The following is an 18,237-nucleotide window of genomic DNA, read 5'->3' as shown; positions in this document are numbered from 1 at the left end:
GTGTGTCTGTTTTTGTGACAGTACCATACTGTTTTGATTATTATAGAATGTAGTATAGTTTGATATCAGGGAGCGTGATACCTCAGCTTTGTTCTTTATTAAGATTGTTTCGGCTATTTGAGGTCTTTGTGATTCCTTACAAATTTTAGAATTATTTGTTCTAGTTCTATGAAAAATACAATTGTTGTTTTGAAAGGGATGCATTGAATCTATAGATTGCCTTGGGTAATGTCATCATTAACATTATTAATTCTTTCAATACATGTGTACATAATATTTTTCCATTTATTTGTGTCTTCAATTTCTTTCAACAATGTCTCACAGTTTTCTGAGAACAGGTCTTTTACCTCCTTGTTTAGATTTATTCCTAGATATTTCATTCTATTGATGAAATTGTAAACGTGATTTTTAAATTTTCTCTTTGTGATAGTTCATTATTAGTACATAGAAATGCAACAGATTTATGTTTATTAATTTTGTATTTTACTGAATTCATTTAGTCTAATAGATTTTTTGGAGGCATCTTTAGTGTTTTCCATATATAGTGTAATGTCACCTACAAACAGTGACAGTTTTACTTCTTTTTTTCCAATTTGTATTCCTTTTATTTCTCTTTCTTGTCTCTTGCTGTGGCTAGAACTTCCAATACTATATTGAATAAAAGTGGTGAGAGTGAACATCCTTAGCTTGTTCCTGATCTTAGAGGAAAAAGCTTTTCACAGTTGAATATGATGTTGGATGTACGTGTGTCATATATAGCCTTTATTATGTTGAGGCAAGTTCCCTTGATACCTACCTTGTTGAGAGTTCTTATCATAAATGGATGTTAAAATGTGTCAAAAGATTTTTCTGCATCTATTGAGAGGATCATATGATTTTTATCCTTCAATTTATTAATGTGGTGTATTGCATTGATTGATTTGCAGATATTGAAGCATCCTTGCATCCCTGGAATAAATCCCACTTGATCATGATATATAATCCTTTTAATGCATTATTAAATTTAGTTGACTAATATTTTGTTGATAATTTTTGCATCTATGTTCATCAGTGATATTGGCCTGTAATTTTCTTTTCTGTGGTGGTTTTGTATGTTTTGCATATCAAAGTGATGATGGCCTCATAGAATGATCTGGAAGCACTCTTTAGTTCGAAAAGGATAGGTGTTAACTTTTCTTTAAAATTTTATGGAATTCACCTCTGAAGCCTTCTGGTCCTGGTCTTTTGTTTATTGGGAGGGTTTTTTATTACTAATTTTGTTACTGTTAATCAGTCTGCTTATTTTTTCTATTTTTTCACAATTCAGTCTTTGAAGACTGTACATTTCTGGGACATATCCATTTCTCCTAGGTTATTCAAAGTATTGGTATGTAATTGTTAATAGTTATGTCTTATTATTGTTTGTATTTCTGTGGTATCAGTTATAATTGCTCCTTTTTCATTTCATTTCTGATTTTATTTATTTGGCCTCTCTCACTTTTTCCTTGATGAGTCTGACAAAAGGTTTATCAATTTTGTTTATTTTTTTAAAGAACCAGCTCTTAGTTTCATTGATCTTTTGGGATTTTTTTGTCTCTATTTCATTTACTTCTGCTCTGATCTTTATTGTTTCTTTCTTCCTACTAACTTTGGGTTTTATTCATCTTTTTCTAGTTCCTTTAGATGTTTTCTTGTTTCTTGAGGAATGCTTACTACACTAAAAACTTCCTTCCTTAGAACTGGTTTCGCTGCATCACGTACATTTTGTATTGTTGTGTTTCCATTTTAATTTATCTACAGATATTTTTTATTTCCTCTCTGATTTCTTCAGTGACCCATTGGTTGTTCATTAACATATTGTTTAGCTTCCAGTGTTTGTATTTTTTGCAGTTTTTTTTTTTTTTTCTTGCAGTTGATTTCTACTCTTATACCTTTGTGATCAGAAAAGGTGCTTATGTGATTTTGATCTCATTACATGTATTGAGACTTCTGTGGCCTAGGATGTGATCTATCTGGGAGAATGTTCCATGTGGACTTGAAAAGAATGTGTACTCTGTTTTGGACTGGAAATTCTGTATGTATATTTCTATTAAGTTCATAAGATCTAACATGTCATTTAGGTCAATATTTCCTTATTGACATTCTATCTGGACCAGTCCTTTGATATAAGTGGGGTGTTAAAGTCCCCTACTATTTTTGTTCTATACTATTATTATTACTATTGTACTAATGTCAGTTTCTTCCTTTATGTTGGTTAATATTTGCTTATACTGTATTTATATCTGTATATGTACATGACTATATATATGTATATATGTGAGCATTTTAAGTTGATGATCTCTTAAGTTTGAATCCATTCTAACCAACCTAAATTTTTACTACTCCCTCATTTAATGCTTTTGACTACATATTTTTTTGCATATCCCTTAACTACTTGTGGATAGACAATTTTACTACTTTTGATTTTAAACATCCTACTAGCTTTATAAGTGGTTGACCTATTATCTTTACTGAATGTTTGCCTTTACCAGTGAGATTTCTCCTTTCATAATGTTCATATTTCTAGATGTTGCCTTCTTATCTCATTACAATAAGTCCCCTACATACGAATGAGTTCTGTTCTGAGAGCACGTTTGTAAGTCCAATTTGTTCATGAGTCCAACAAAGTTAGCCTAGGTACCCAACTAACACAATCGGCTATATAGTACTGTGCTGTAATAGGTTTATAATATTTTCACACAAATAATACATAAAAAACAAAAAAACACAAAAAATAAAACATTTTTAATCTTGCAGTACAGTACCTTGAAAAGTACAGCAGTACAGTACAACAGCTGGCATACAGGGGCTGGCATTGAGTGAACAGGCAAGAAGAGTTACTGACTGGAGGAGGGAGGAGGAGGTGGGAGATGGTACAGCTGAAAGATCATCAGCAATAGGAGATGGAGGGCAAGCTGCATGTGACAATGTACACCAGACACGTGAACTAAGTTACATGACTGACCATGCAAACGCATGTTCGCATCTTTGAAAGTTCACAACGTGAGGGTTCGTATGTAGGGGACTTACTGTATTGCCTTCTTTTCTGCTTATAGAAGTCCCTTTAACATTTCTTGTAAAGCCAGCTTAGTGGTGCTGAATTCATTTTGCTTTTGCTTTTACTTATCTGTAAAATTCTTTCTCCTTCAAATCTTAATGGTAACCTTGCTGGGTAGAGTATTCTTGATAGTAGATTTTTTTTTTCCTTTCATCACTTTGAATATATCATGCCACCCCCTTCTGACCTGCAAAGTTTCTGCTGAAAATTCAGCTGACGGTCTTACAGGAGTTCCCTTGTATGTAACTAGTTGCCTTTCTCCTCTGGCTTTTAATATTTGTACTTTATCTTTAATTTCTGCCATTTTAATTATAATGTGTCTTGGTGTAGACCTCTTTGGGTTCATCTTCTTTGAAACTCTGTGCTTCCTGGACCTGATATGCTTCCTTCCCTAGGTTAGGGAAGTTTTCAGCTATAGTTTATTCAAATAAATTCTTTGTCCCTTTCAGTCTTCTCCTTCTGGAACCTCTATAATGTGAATGTTAATATGCTTGATGTTGTTCCATAGGTCTCTTAAACTGTTCTCTTTTTTAAAAATTCTTTTCTGTGTTAGCCTTGAGTGTTTTTCACTGCTGTCTTTCAGAGGGCTGATCCTTTCTTCTATACCATATAATCTACTGTTCATTTCTTCTGGTGCAGTTTCAGTTAATTGTATATATTTTCAGTTATTGTATTCTTCAGCTCTCTCCTTTATATTTTCTCATCTCTTTGTATATACAAATTCTCACTTTGTTCATTATTCTTCCCTAAACTCAGTGGGCATCTTTATGATCATTACTTTGAACTCTTTATCAGGTCACTTCCTTATCTCCATTTCTTTTAGTTCTTTTTCTGGGGTTATGTCTTGTTCCTTCACTTGGAACATAATCCTTTGTTTCCCCCATTTTCCTTCAGTTCTCTCTGTTTATTTCTATTTGTTAGGTAGGTTGGCTATGTTTTTCAATCCTCAAGTGGTCTTATGTAGGATATGTCCTGTGGGGGTCACTAGAGCTATATACTCTAGGGGTACCCCCTATGTGGGCTTTGTGTACCCTTCTGTTGTAGTGGGGTTGATTACTGTGGGTGTGCTGGTATGTAGAGCAGGCCCCAGCGCAGCTGGCTGTGAGGCTACACCTCATGTGGTGGCTGTGAAACCACTGGAGCATGGGATAGGCTTACTGCACAGTTGTCAGTGCACTTAGGTGGGTGTGGCTGGTGAGACCCACTGGTGGGCAGGCCCAGTCCCTGTGTGACTCTCTGAACAACCTGGGGTGGGGGGATGACTCAGGTCTGATGCTGGATGTTAGGGCTGGGTCCCTGGTGCTAATAGGCTAGAGGGAGAATTCCAAGATGTCACTTGCCAGTGTTGGTGTTAGCACAGTAGGATGTGCTCGTAAAAATGGCTGCCACCAGTGTTTCTGTCCCCAAGGAATCCCAGATGCCTCCTGCCTCTCCAGGAGGCTCTCCAAGATCAGCAAGTGGGTCTGACCCAGGCTTCTTTCAAACTATTGCATCTGCATTGGGACTCAGAGCATGTGAGATTTTGTGCATTGCTTTTAAGAAATGAATATCTATTTCCTATAGCCCTCTGGCTCTTCTGAACATAAGCACCATTAGTTTTCAAAGCAGACCTTCTGGCAGCTTGTTTTCTCAGTGTAAGACCCCTGGCTGGCGACCCTAATGTGGGGCTCAGACACCTCACTTCTTGAGGAAGACCTCTATGATTGTGCTATTCCTCTTGTTTTTGAGCCACTAACCCTAGGGGTGTGGGTCCTGACTATACTGTTCTTCACCCCTTCTGTTCACCCTGTAGTGGTTTTTTCTTTATGTCTTTAGTTGTGGAAAATATTTTCTGCTAGTCTTCAGGTCATTGATAGTTGCTCTTTAAGTGCAGTTGACCCTTGAACAACGCAGAGATTAGGGGCACTGACCCCCCATGAAATTGAAAAATCCATGTATAATTTTACAAGTGGCCCTATGTATTCACAGTTCTGCATCTGCATCTGTGGATCCAACCAAATGTGAATCATGTAGTAATATAGTATATATTTATTGAAAAAAATCCATGTATAAGTGGACCTGCACAGTTCAAATCCATGTTGTTCGAGACTCAACTGTAATTGTAATTTTGGTGTGTCCATGGAAGAAGGTGAGTTCAAGGTTTTCCTACTCTGCCAACTTGGCCACCTCCCTCGATTATTTCATAATTTAAGGTGATCTTTTATACACTGACACTACCACCCTTCCACCTTAATGGGTGGCCGTTCTTTCAGAGATCTCTATTGTAGTTTCCATTGTAGTGGTTAGTCATTTTTGTTTTAAAAGAACATATTCCTGAAAACGTTTTAAAGTAATGATAGCATAATCATCAATTGGGTGTTCATTTTATATGCAGAGATTAAGCGCCTTACATATGTTACTTTAATCTTTACCTTAGATTAACATAACAGATTGCTCCCTTCAGTATTTTTTTTTCAGGTGAGGAAATTCAAGAGAAGCTAAGTTATTCAGTCAAGTTTATATTCCTAGTGAGCCAGAGAAAAAGTAAACCTGTGCCTATGCAGGCTCCATTTTTTCATTCATTTGTCCAACATACCATATATTGATTGTCTCTTATGTGCTTCTGTATTAAGTATCCAAGAAGAATCTAGACAAATGTACTCCTTTGAACAGTGGAGATGACAGTCAGAAAGGATTGACATTGGCTAAGTGATGACAATTCTACCCAGGAGTAACAGGGAAAAGTGCACACTATGCAAATCTGGAGTGGGGTTGGGGACAGAAAACTTTTATTAAGTAACAGTTATAAACATTTAAGCTGAGATCTGAAAAATGAATAGGATTTAGCTATAGAAAGCATATTTATGGGAGACAAGAGGCACTGAACAAGGTCTAAAACATGACATTTTCAAAGTGAAACATGTTGAGTTTCATAAACTGAAACAAGCATAGTTGCCTGGGGCACAGAGAAGCTGGAGAAAGGTTATTCTCTCTCTTTTCAAAGTCTGTTTAAATAGTTGTTAGTATATGCCTGTGTTTGTGGTATTTTAAAGGATAAATATATTTTCTCATAATATTGCAGGTGAACGAGAAAATAATATTTAGCAAAAATAAAATAAAACACAGATCTTATTCTAACATCCAGAGATAATCACTGTTAGCTCTTTGATGTTTGCCTTTTCAGACATCCACTCTTTATAGGAATGTGTATATTTTTACAGGAAAAAATATGAACATAAAAGGCTCAAAAATTATACTGGTTATAAAGTAATATATGGAATTATTTTACATGTCTATAAATTTTTATGTTCAACATAGTGCATGAACAATGTAGAAGTGATATATAGATGGACAGACAGATCGATTAAACAGAATAAATATTTTGAAAATGATGTTACTATGGATAAACATCACAGTCTAAAGAAGAAGAGGTAAGTTATTTAAAAATTATTTTAAGACATTTACTAAGTATGTGGGAAAAGTCAGTTTTAATCCTTGATTCCACTTTCTCTTATACACCACAGATTTCCAAAATTATAAATGACTATTTTGTATAAACCTATATTCACAAACCTGGAGGAAGATAGAGGTATGCAATGGACAGGGGCTTTCAAATGAGAATATTTGTGAAATAAACACAAGTTGGATGACCTTTAATAAATTACAAATAAGCCCTACTTCGTGAATTTAACAACATCATAAATAAATATTCAAGGGAAAACTAGGAACACACTTGCAACACATATAAGTGGTTGATATATAAACAACTGTATAAAATAATAGGAAAATTCCTAACAATCAACTAGAATAACTGGTAAAATTCATAAGAAAAATCAAATTAAAACATATACCTTAAGCTCTTTCACTGTACCCTATGGAACACAATCAATCATAGGTTTTTTTAAAAAAAGACATCTTCACCTCTTCTATCTACTATCTGACATCAAGCTCACTTCTGATAATGTTATTTCTCTTACAGCTCCCTTAAGGGATGATTCTTTTCTTTCTTACTTCCCTAATCCATAACTCCTGGAGGTGGAACAGCTGCCCTCCTTGTTCTTCATGGCTATTTCTAGGCCATCCTCCTTTTCCTTTCTTTAAATTTAATCAAATTAACTGTTTTTTTAAATTTTTATTTTATATTAGAGTTAATTAACAATGTTGTGTTAGTTTCAGGTGTACAGCAGAGTGATTCACTTATACATATACATGTATCTATTCTTTTTCAAATTCTTTTCCCATTCAGATTATTACAGAGTATTGAGCAGAGTTCCCTGTGCTATGCAGTAGGTCCTTGTTGGTTATATATTTTAAATATAGCAGTGTGTACATGTCAATCCCAAACTCCCAGTCTGTCCCTCCCACAGCCCTTCCCCACGGAACCATAAATTCATTCTCTAAGTCTGTGAGTCTGTTTCTGTTTTGTAAATAAGTTTGTATCATTTTTTAAATTTAGATTCTACATATAAATGATATCATATAATATTTGTCTGTCTCTGTCTGACTTACTTCACTTAGTATGATAATCTCCAGGTCCATCCACGTTGCTGCAAATGGCAATATTTCATTCTTTTTAAGGGCTAAGTAATGTTCCATTGTATATATGTACCACATCTTCTTTATGCATTCATCTGTCAATGAACATTTAGGGTGCTTCCATGGCCTGGCTACTGTAAACAGTGCTGCAGTGAACATTGGGATGCATATATCCTTTCGAACCATGTTTTTCTCCAGATTATGCCCAGGAGTGGGATTGCTGGATCACATGATAGCTCTATTTTTAGTTTGTTAAGGAACCTCCATACTGTTCTTCATAGTGGCTGTACAAATTTACATTCCCACCAACAATGTAGGAGGGTCCACTTTTCTCCACACATTCTCCAGCATTTATTGTTTGTAGACATTTTGATGATGGCCATTCTGACCAATGTGAGGTGATACCTCATTGTAGTTTTTATTTGCTTTTCTCCAATAATTAGTGATGTTGAGCATCTTTTCATGTGCCTATTGGCCATTTGTATTTCTTCTCTGGAGAAATGTCTATTTAGATCTTCCACCCATTTTCTGATCGGGTTGTTTGTTTTTCTGATACTGAGCAGCATGAGCTGTTTGTATATTTTGAAGATTAATTCCTTGTTGGTTGCTTCGTTTGCAGATATTTTCTCCCATTCGGAGGGTTGACTGTTTGTTTTGTTTACAGTTTCCTTTGCTGTGAAAAAGCTTTTAAGCTTAATTAGGTCCCATTTGTTTATTTTTGTTTTTATTTTCATTACTCTAGGAGGTAGATTGAAAAACTTCTTGCTGCGATTTATGTCAGAGAGTGTTCTGCCTATATTTTCCTTTAAGAGTTTTATAGTATCCAGCCTTACATTTAGGTCTTTAATCCATTTTGAGTTTATTCTTGTGTGTGATGTTAAGGAGTGTTCTAATTTCATTCTCTTACATATAGCTCTCCAGTTTTCCAAGCACCACTTATTGAAGAGACTGTCTTCTCCATTGTATATTCTTGCCTCCTTGGTCATAGCTTAGGTGACCATAGTTGTATGGGTTTATTTCTGCACTTCCTATCCTGTTCCATTGATCTATATTTCTGTTTTTGTGCCAGTAACATACTGTCTTGATGACTGAAGCTTTGTAGTATAGTCTGAAGTCAGGGAGCCTGATTCTTCCAGCTCTGTTTTTCTTTCTCAGGATTGCTTTGTCTATTCAGGGTCTTTTATGTTTCTGTACAAATTGTAAAATTTTTTGTTCTAATTCTGTGAAAAATGCCAGTGGTAATTTGATGGGGATTACAAACCTGTAGATTGCTTTGGGCAGTATAGTCATTTTCACAATGTGTATTCTTCTAATCCAAGAACATGGTATATCTCTCCATCTGTTTGTGTCATCTTTGATTTCTATCATCAGCATGTTATAGTTTTCTGAATACAGTTCTTTTGCCTCCTTAGGTAGGTTTATTCCTAGGTATTTTATTCTTTTTGATATGATGACAAATGTGGTTGTTTCACTAATTTATCTTTCTGATCTTTCATTGTTATTGTATAGGAATGCAAGAGATTTCTGTGATTAATTTTGTATCCTGCAACTTTACCAGATTCATTGATGAGCTCTAGTAGTTTTCTGGTAGCATCTTTAGGATTTTCTATGTATAGTTTCATGTCATCTGCAAACAGTGATATTTTTACTTCTTCTTTTCCAATTTGAATTCCTTTTATTTTTTTTCTCTGATTGCTGTGGCTGGAACTTCCAAAATTGTGTTGAATAAAAGTGGTGACAATGGACATCCTTGCCTTATTCCTGACCTTGAGGAAATGCTTTCAGCTTTTTCACTGTTAAGTGTGATATTAGCTGTGGGTTTGTCATATATGGCCTTTATTATGTTGAGATATGTTCCCTCTATGCCCACTTTCTGGAGAGTTTTTATCATAAATGGGTGTTGAATTTTGTCAAAAGCTTTTTCTGCATCTATTGAGATGATCATATGGTTTTTATTCTTCAGTTTGCTAAGTGTATCACACTGATTAATTTGTGGATATTGAAAAATCCTTGCATCCCTCAGATGAATCCCACTTGATCATGGTGTGTGATCCTTTTAATAAATAGTTGGATTTGGTTTGCTATTATTTTGTTGAGGATTTTTGTGTCTATGCTAATCAGTGATATTGGCCTGAAATTTTCTTTTAGTGTAGTGTCTTTGGTTTTGGTATCAGGGTGATGGTAGCCACAAAGAATGAGTTTGGGAGTATTCCTTCCTCTGCAATATTTTGGAATAGTTTGAGAAGGATAGGTGTTAACTCTTCTCTAAATGTTTGATAGAATTTGCCTGTGAAGCCATCTGGTCCTGGACTTTTGTTTGTTGGAAGTTTTTAAATCACAGTTTCAATTTCAGTACTTGTGATTGGTCTGTTCATATGTTCTGTTTCTTCCTGGTTCAGTATTGGGAGATTGTACCTTTCTAAGAATTTGTGCATTTCTTCCAGGTTGTCCCAATTATTGGCATAGAGTTGCTTGTAGTAGTCTCTTATGATCCTTTGTATTTCTGTCGTGTCCATTATAACTTCTCCTTTTTTGTTTCTTACTTTATTGATTTGAGCCCTCTCCCTCTTTTTCTTGATGTGTCTGGCTAAAATGTATCAATTCTATTTATCTTTCCAAAGAACCAGCTTTTAGTTTCATTGACCTTTGTTATTGTTGTATTTGCCTCTATTTCATTTATTCCTGCTCTAATCTTTAGGATTTCTTTCCTTCTGCTAACTTTGGGTTTTGTTTGTTCTTCTTTCTCTAGTTGCTTTAGGTGTAAGGTTATGTTGTTTATTTGAGATTTTTCTTGTTTCCTGAGTTAACGTTGTATTGCCATCAACTTCCTTCTTAGAATTGCTTTTGCTGTGTCCCATAGGTTTTAGGTCGTCTTCCTTTTGTTTTCATTCGTCTCTAGGTATTTTTTTTAATTTCCTTTTTGATTTCTTCAGTGATCTATTGGTTGTTTAGTAGCATATTGTTTAGCCTCCTCGTGTTTTTTTTTTTATATATAGATTTTTTTTCCTTGTAGTTGATTTCTAATCTCATAGTGTTGTGGTTGGAAAAGCTGCTTGATATGATTTCAATTTTCTTAAATTTACCAAGGCTTTCTTTGTGGCCCAGCATATGATTAATTCTGGAGGATGGTCCATGTTCAGTTGAGAAGAATGTGTATACTACTGCTTTCAGATGGCATGCTCTATAAATATCAATTATGTCTATCAGGTCTAATGTGTCATTTAAGGCCTGTGTTTCCATCTGGATTTTCTGTCTGGATGATCTATTAGGGAAAGTGGAGTGTTAAAGTCCCCCATTATTATTGTGTTACTGTTGATTTCTCCTTTGATGGCTGTTATATATTGAGGTGTTCCTATGTTTGGCACATATATATTTACAATTGTTATATCTTCTTCTTGGATTGATCCCTTGATCATTATGTGGTGTCCTTCTTTGTCTCTTGTAACAGTCTATTTTGTCTTATACGAGAATTGCGACTCCAGCTTTCTTTTGATTTCCATTTGCATGGAGTATCTTTTTCCATCCCCTCACTTTCAGTCTGTATGTTTCCCTAGGTCTGAAGTGGGTCTCTTTTAGACAGCATATATACAGGTCTTGTTTTTGTGTCCATTCAGCTAGTCCAACTCTTTTGGTTGGAGCATTTAATCCATTTACATTTAAAGTAATTATCGATATGTATGTTCTTATTGCCATTTTGTTAATTGTTTTCAATTTGTTTTTGTAGGTGTTTTCCCTTCCTCTTTTGTTCTCTTGTGATTTGATAACTAACTTCAGTGATGTGTTTGGATTTCTTTTTTCTTTTGTGTATGTGCATGTATTGTAGGTTTTTGGTTTGTGGTTACCATGAGGTTTTGATATAGCAGTCTATACATAAACAAGACTGTTTTATGTTGCTTGTCTCTTAATTTTCAATGCATTTCCAGTATCCTGCATTTGTTTTCTCCTCTTGTCATGATTGCTGGTTTTGTTATCATATTTGTGTGCAGATGATTTCCTACCTTTACTGTATGTTTGCCTTTACTAGTGAGCTTTTCCACTCATAGTTTTCTTGTTTCTAGTTGTGACCTTTTTTTTTCTGCTAGAGATGTTCCTTTAGTATTTGTTGCAAAGGTGGTCTGGTGATGCTGAATTCTCTTAGCTTTTGTTTGTCTGTAAAGCTTTTGATTTCTAGGTCAAATCTAAATGAGAGCCTTGCTGGGTAGAGTATTCTTGGTTGTAGATTCTTCCTTTTCATCACTTTAATTCTATCATGCCACTCCCTTCTGGCCACAGTGTTTTTGCTAGGAAATCAGCTGATAACCATATAGGAGTTCCCTTGTACTTTATTTGTTACTTTTTCATTGTTGCTTTTAATAGTTTTTCTTTATCTTTAATTTTGTCAGTTTGATTACTATATGTCTCAGTGTGTTCCTCCTTGGGTTTTTCCTGCCTGGACTCTCTGCACTTCCTGAAGTCGGTTGACTGTTTACTTTCCCATGTTATGAAAGTTTTCAGCTATTATCTCCTCAAATATGTTCTCAGGTCCTTTCTCTTTCTCTTCTTTGGGGACCTCTACAATTCAAATGTTGGTGCATTTAGTGTTGTCCCAGAGGTCTCTGAGACTGTCCTTCTTTCTTTTCATTCTTTATTCTGTTCCACAGCAGTGATTTCCACCATTCTGTCTTCCAGGTCACTTATCCTTTCTTCTGCCTCAATTATTCTGCTATTGATTCCTTTTAGTGTATTTTTCATTTCTGTTATTGTGTTGTTCATCTCTATTCTTTAGTTCTTCTAAGTCTTTGTTAAACATTTCTTGTATCTTCTTGACCTGTGTGTCTATTCTTTTTCCAAGATCCTGGATCATCTTTACTATCATTACTGTGATGTTTCTTTCAGGTATATTGCCTGTTTCCACATCCCTTAATTGTTCTTCTGGGGTTTTATCTTGTTCTTCATCTGGGACATATTCCTCTGCCATCTCATTTTGCCTAACTTGCTGTGATTGTGGTTTCCATTCTGCAGGCTGCAAGGTTGTAGTTCTTCTTGCTTCTGTTGTCTGCCCCCTTGTGGATGAGGCTGTCTAAGAGGCTTGTGCAGGCTTCCTGGTGGGAGGGACTGGTACCTGCCCACTGGTGGGTGTAGCTGGGTCTTGTCCCTCTGGTGGGCAGGGTCATGGCTGTGGATGTGTTTATTTGGCACCTGTTTATTCAGGAAGACTTTAAGCAACCTTTTCTGCTGATGGGTGGGGCTGTTTTCAGGCTGTGTTGCTTGTTTGGCCTGAGGCGTCCCAGCACTGGAGCCTACAGGCTGTTGGGTGGACCAGGTCTTGATAAGAAAATGGCAGCCTCCTAGAGAGCCCACACCAATTAACCATCACCAGAACTGCTGCTGCCAGTGTTCCTGTTCCCACAGTGAGCCACAGCTGCCTTCCACCTCTACAGGAGACCCTCCAACACTAGCAGGTAAGCACAACCCAGTCTCTTATGAGGTCACTGCTTTTTTCCATGGGTCCTGGTGTGCACAAGACCCTGTGTGCACCCTCCAAGAGTCAAGTTTCTGTTTTTCCCAGTGCTGTGGAATTTCTGTGGTCAAACCTCATTGGCCTTCATAGCCAGACTCTTTGGGGGCTCCTCCTCCCATTGCTAGACCTGCAGGATGGGGAGCCCAACATGGGGCTCAGAACTCTCACTCCTGTGGGAGACCTTCCGTGGTATAATTGCTCTCCAGTTTGTGAGTCACCCACCTGGTGTGTATGGGGTTTGATTTTATCACAATTGTGCCCCTCCTACCATCCCGTTGTGGCTTCTTCTTTGTCTTTCTTTGGATGTAGGGTATCTTTTTTGGTACGTTCCAGCATTTTTTTGTCAGTGGTTGTTCAGGAGTTAGTTGTGATTTGGTGTTTCCATAAGAAGCAGTGATCTCATGTCCTTGTACTCTGTCATCTTTCCTCCTCCCCCAAAGTAACTATGTGTTATCTTTCCTTGTCATCACCTGTTCCTCCATGGTACCCTCCCTCTCTGGATCTCCTGTCATAATATGGCAGATTATAAGATACAGAAAGATGACCCCTGCATTACTCGTTTCCTTGATCTTCTCTGCTGCAATAATATTGTTTGCCATCCTCTGTAGCCATTTTGTTAATGTCATTAGCATTATATGAAGCACTTCTATAATCTCAATTTTAAACATTCCATTTTCCAACCACCAGTTCTTATTTTTCCAAATCATTTTCTCTCATGTCCCACCTCTTTAACCCTACTTGAATTAACATGCTATTGATGCTACACCACCCCTCAACCTTCTTTCTTCTTTACTTTGCTCATAATTCCCACAGTGAGTCATTATATTCACTCATTTCCTTGCCTTCCTTTTACTTCATTATACTCAAATAAAGAAACTCCAAACTTCTGCCTACTGCAGGGTTATAAATTTACCCCTGGAAGGATGTGGGTTTAAAGTTATGGGTTCACTTATATGGGGATTTTTTTCAATAGTAAATGTTACAATACTACATGATCTGCAGTTGGTCGAATCTGCAGAAACTGAGGTACAGAGGATCCGCCTATAGGGAGGGCCAACTATAAATTATACTCGGATTTTTGTTTCTGTAGAGGGTCAGCACCTATAACCCTCATGTTGTTCAAGGGTCAACTGTATTCTGTTGTTAAATATCACTGGAAAAAATACAGTCATGTTTACTGGTCTCATTTTATATTGTTTTAAAAATCACCAAACTAAAACAGCCTTTAATGCTGCTGCCAAACAAACCCATATTCTCCCATTCTCTAAGACAACTCTTCCGTACACAGTGCTTTCTCTTTAACCCTACTATACGTCTTATTAATCTTTACTCTCACATGATGATCTCAATTCTTATTAAACAAAGAATTGTAGCAATCTGAAGACCAGTTCTACAAGCTTCCACTGTTATGTCCTTCATCCATGATTATGCATCCTACCTTCTTTTCCTCTATGCACAGACCAGCATTCAGGGCTCATACCTCCAACTGTGAAGTATATTTCACCCACTCTTCCTTTCTCAAGGGATATTGTTCCACCACTTCTCTTGCACTCTCTCTCTGTGAGCAACATGAGGACAGGTTTTTAAATATATTTTGTATACTTTTAAATCCCCAGAGCCTGTAATGGTACTGGGAACATAGAGGGTACTCAGTAACAAGTAAATGAAAGCTAAAATGAAAGAGATTATCATTTTTACTAGTCAAATTTAATAGTTTAATATATGATACAATTTAATGTGTCAAGGGTGGAATGAAATGATTACTCACTTTCATGGTAGATAAACATTTGAAATTAAACATTGCCCAAAAGCAATCTGAGAAGAGAATCATAGATTCATAGAATTAAAACCTTAATATAACAATTTTACTATTTGTAGCCTCCTCTGAAAAAACAAGGCAAGTATTAATATGCAATAAAATCTTTGTTTATACAGTGGCAATTTGAGTTAAAAATCAAAAACAAAGCAAATATTTAGACAAATTATGGTGAATCTACATGTTTAGAAAATTATGTGTTATTGTGATCACATCCACAAAGTACTTCTGTTTACTCTGGAAAATGTTTGTTTGGTATATGAGTACCTGGTGTGCCAGTGAAGGTGTGGCCCTACTCATAGCTTCATTGTAGTGTAGATCCTCATAGGATCACTCCTGGAGTCCTCATATGAGAGAACTGGCCAAGAAGAGAGTTTGAGGATTCTTTATTATTAGTGGTCAGGTTCAATACCACTGACTACATCTCTCTCTGCAACATTAATCTCCCCCAAAGTCATGTCTGATTGAATCTGGCAAAGGTATCTGATGGATAACCTATGTGCCAAACACCTACTGATGTGACAGCCTAATGTCTCTTTGAGTGTGAATAAGAGTCATTAGTGGTTTCTAGAGAATATACACAGAAACTAACGCCTGATGTTAAAACTGTTTGCTCAATGAAAAAACAAAATGGCTTATATTTTTAGTAATCATGCTACTTATTCATAGTCATATATTTGACTGAAAAATCTCAAATGAAGTTTGTTTGTATATATATATATATATATATATATATATATATATATATATATATATATATATATATATATAGTAGTAGTGCAACTGCCAGAAAAGAAAATAATAAAAGAGGTAAATTACTTGCTGCAACATCTGCTTGCTTCACCTGCAGAAGAGAATACTCCAGTTTATTCTTTATGCTTAACAAGACTGAACACTTTGAAACATACTTCTGGAGTCACCCAACCTGTAAATTAAATACATCAGCAATGCAGTTATTGCACTGTGTTCTTTTCACAGGTATAAATCACATATAAAACAGTTGCAGTACTGAGCAACAAAAACTATTATCTATATTTTACTGTTAATGCCTGAAATTTCACAATGTAAACCAGTGTTCTGAAGTTGCAAATAGATTCTATGCCTGTTGCTCTGATGAGGTTACCTCAGGTCCAGTAAAGAAAATCAGACTAGAAAGCAATGATATTTTATGGAAACTTTCTTTTGTAATTTGTTTCCTTCTCTTGTGTTTTGCATACCTTTAATAGAATAGCATATAATTTGCTATAGTTTAAAATTTTAGATTACACACATTTTTAATAAAAATTTTTGAAAATAAATAAAAAGCATAATAGTCAATTCTAAAAATAATCATCATTATTGATACATGCTCAATGCAGAAAATATTAAAAAGACAAAATATCAAAGATAAAAAGCAAACATATTTTCCAAACAACCACCGAAATTGGAAGACTTTATTTTGACAACTTTTTAAATTCAAGGTTTCTTTTCCTCAGGATTTTCCTAAATAATTATTCACATTGAAGGTTCATATTTTCTTTCACTTTCTCTCTCTTACTCTTTCTTTCACATTAACCTTAACAGATTCTTGCTAGATCTTTTCAAAATAGATAATCCTGCTCTTATTTATTAAATTAGGTAAAAAGAAGTTTGATAATTTCTCTTTTTAAAATTTCTTCAGGATTGAATAATTATTATTTATTTATGTATTATTATATATCTTCGATACTATGATATGATAAAATATAATTTTAAGAAAATACTATTTTTAAGATATTAGCCTATGTTTCTGTTTTGTATGTTTGATTTTTCTTCTTGTATTAAAATTACTAAATCCTCAACACACTAAACACATAGCAGGTTTCTAAATCATTGCCTCAGAGTGAAATTTTACAGAATTAAAATAAATTAGCATTTCTTAGACTTGGAGTTTAGAATATGATTTTCAGGCATAGCTGCATACAATTACCTGGTTGGGGGGGTGGAAACACCTAACATGCCAGATACTCAGGGTGCATCCTTAGATTCTGATTTAGCTGCTTTGTATAATGTTGAAAAACAGATCTTTTTTATGTTCCCTAAGTGGTTCTAATACACAATCAGGATCGAAAACTATTCAATTTAGGTTGGTAGATTTAAATTAGAATGTAGACAAAATGATTTGGGCAATTAAGCCTGAAAATATAAACAGGTTGTCACTACAGTTTGTAATTTGCTTTCTGATGCATGGTTTATTTGATGGATTTCTTAGTTTTCCAATTTTATTAGTTTTAGAAATTTAAAATCAGATTAAAAAATAATTCATGTTAATTTTAGAGTTCTATGAAAATACACAAAAGCATCCATTGTCTCTGTGTGTGGATAACAATTTCTATCAAGTTCTTGTAACTCATTTTGCAAACTGCCTTTTACTTTCAAGATTTCACCACGTGGTATGCCAAATGCTCCAAACAGTCCTACTTCTCTTTTCCTTACCACAATTTATTATAAGTCTCTTCTCTGGTCTAGATATAAGAAGAAGAAAAATAAGTGACCAACTGAAAAATCAGCACTCAGTCAATAGACCAGCTATTCTTTATCATGGCTGGGAATTAAATTCAAACTTTAACAAAATAAAGATCTCAAGACTATAGACTTGGAGGATCTGGATAAGTGGATCTGGGTTAAGATCCAGCTTTCTGTATTTTTTATAAAATCCCTAACGGTGATTATGATGTGTATCCAAAGAGAAGAGCCACAGTATTTAAGAAACAACAGCAATAATTTATTATAACCAATTCAAATTATGAGCCTCTATTACAGTAAGTAGACATCAGCGGCAAGGTCAAAAACCTTCAAAACTGTATTTTGACAAATATTGGATGCTTAATAGATATTTTTAATAAATAGACGTCTAGTATTATGAATATTAAAAAAACCCTTCATTTCTTATTTATGAGGTGTATAAAATTGGGCTCTCTTTCACTTGACAAAACATGAGAATGCATCAGTTGCATAGTTTGAATCCCACATTAGCTTTCTATATTTCTTATTTACCAAAATTTGTCAAAGGTCATGATGATTGGCAGTTTGTCCTAATTTTCTCTTTATTGATAATGTTTTGCTATTATTTATATTGTCATTTTTTAAATCGTACTTTATTTTTTATTTTTTATTCTTTTTACTTGACAAATTATTTAATTTCTGTCTTTCCCATCTGACCATGAACTCCCTTAAGGCAGGGACCATGTCTATCTTGTTCACTGTTGTAGATTCAGCAGACAAATCAATGGTCGGCACACAGTAAGCATTCAATAAATGTTGTTGCATGAATGAATCAAATGACCATCAAAGGTACTAGGGGAAGACAGT

Source organism: Balaenoptera borealis, assembly GCF_965194805.1.
Source record: "Balaenoptera borealis genome assembly, chromosome: 5".
Taxonomy (NCBI): Eukaryota; Metazoa; Chordata; class Mammalia; order Artiodactyla; family Balaenopteridae; genus Balaenoptera; species Balaenoptera borealis.
Note: the sequence above shows the minus strand (reverse complement) of the source record.